The following is a 1787-nucleotide window of genomic DNA, read 5'->3' on the forward strand; positions in this document are numbered from 1 at the left end:
GATCCTGTAGCCTGTGTGTCCTGTGTGCCTGTGTGTGTGTCTGTCTCTGTGAGTCTGTGTGAGCCTGTGTGCCTGTGTGAGCCTGTGTGCCTGTGTGAGCCTGTGTGTGTGAGCCTGGGTTCTTTGTGAGCCTGTGTGTCTGTGTGAGTCTGGGTGTCTCTGTGAGCCTGTGTGTCTGTGTGCCCTGTCTGTGTCTGTGTGAGCCTGTGTGCCTGCCTGTGTGCCTGTGTGAGCCTGTGTGTGTGAGCCTGGGTGTCTTTGTGAGCCTGTGTGTCTGTGTGAGCCTGGGTGTCTCTGTGAGCCTGTGTGTCTGTGTGAGCCTGTGTCTGTGTGAGCCTAGGTGTCTGTGTGAGCCAGTGTGTCTGTGACCCCAGTGTGTCACTGCACACCTCTGTGTGTCTGTGTGAGCCTTTGTGTCAACAGGCCTGTGTGCCTCCTGAGCCTGTGTCTGTGGGTGTCTCTGTGAGTCTGTCTGAGCCTCTGTCTGTGAGCCTGTGGAGCCCTGTCTGTGTGAGCCTGTGACCCTGGCCTGTGTGTCTGTAGGCCTGTGTGTCTGTGCCTGTCTGGTGAGCCTGTGTGCCTCAAGTCTGCCCCTGGTCTCCCAGCCTTTGTGCCAGTGTGGGCTGTCCTGTGTGGGTCCTGTGCCTGTTCTGGAGCCTGTGCAGGGAGCCTGTGTGTGGCAGATGCCTGTGAGCCTGGGTCCTGAGGCTGGTCCTGCAGCCTGTGTGAGCCCTGTGAGCCTGGAGCCTGTGTGTGCCCCTGTGGGCCTGTGTGAGCCCACTCCCAGGGTGCCAGGCGTGTGGCTGTGAGCCTGGACCTCCCTGAGCCTGTGCCCCCCACCAGGCAGTTCTCTGGGATGTGGCCTGGGTGTCTGTGTCAGCCTGTGTGTCCTGTGTGCCACAGGCTGAGCCAGCTGAGGAGGAGCCTGGGCTGTGCCTGCCTGTGGAGCCAGTGCCTGGAGCCAGTGTGGTCAGGAACCACCCCAGCAATCTGGTCTGTGTGAGCCCTGGCCCCCTCCCTGTGAGTGCAAATGCCCTGTGTCCTCTGTTCTGCTGTGAGTCTCAGCCTGTGTGGGCTTTCCACCCTGGTCCCCACCTGCTCTGCTGTGGTCTGTGTGGCCTGTGGCCTGTTGAGTGTGTCTTTGCAAGCCTGTTTGTTCTGTGCCTGGGGGCAGGGGCCTGCACAGCCAGTGTCTGGGTGGGCCTTGCTCCTCAGTCTGGGCTGGGGGAGGGGAGCCCACATCCGGCCTCCCCAGAGAGGGCAGAGGGCAGGACCCCCAGAGAGGGTCCTGGGGGGACCGCAGGGTGTGTGGTCCCTGCCCTAGGCAGCATGTGGAGTCCAGGCCTGGGTTCTGGCCCTGGTGGGGAGGTCTGGGTATGGCCCATGGCTCTGCCAGAGGGAACCTGCTCCAGAAGCACTGTCTCTGTGTGAGCCTGAGGCTGAAAGTGAGGCTCTGTGTGACAGCAGGAGCCTGCCATGCCTCTCACAGCCCTGCCTGTGCACACACTGCACATGCCTGTGAGCCTCTGAGCCTGTGTCCACACAGCCTGCTGTGGCTTCACACTGCTGTCTGGGTCCCTGTGTGCCTGTGTGAGCCCAGTGTGTGTGCATTGTGAGCCTGTGTAGCCTGTGTGAGCCTGTGTGTCTCTGTGAGTCCCTCCCTGTGGCCCTGTGAGCCTGTGTGTCTGGCCTGGTGCCCAGGTGTGTGTCTGTGTGAGCCTGTGTGTCTGTGTGAGCCTGTGTGACCTGGGTGCAAACCTCAGGGCCAGTCTGTGTGAGCCTGTGTG

The sequence above is a fragment of the Bos mutus genome, chromosome 21, assembly GCF_027580195.1.
Source record: "Bos mutus isolate GX-2022 chromosome 21, NWIPB_WYAK_1.1, whole genome shotgun sequence".
Taxonomy (NCBI): domain Eukaryota; kingdom Metazoa; phylum Chordata; class Mammalia; order Artiodactyla; family Bovidae; genus Bos; species Bos mutus.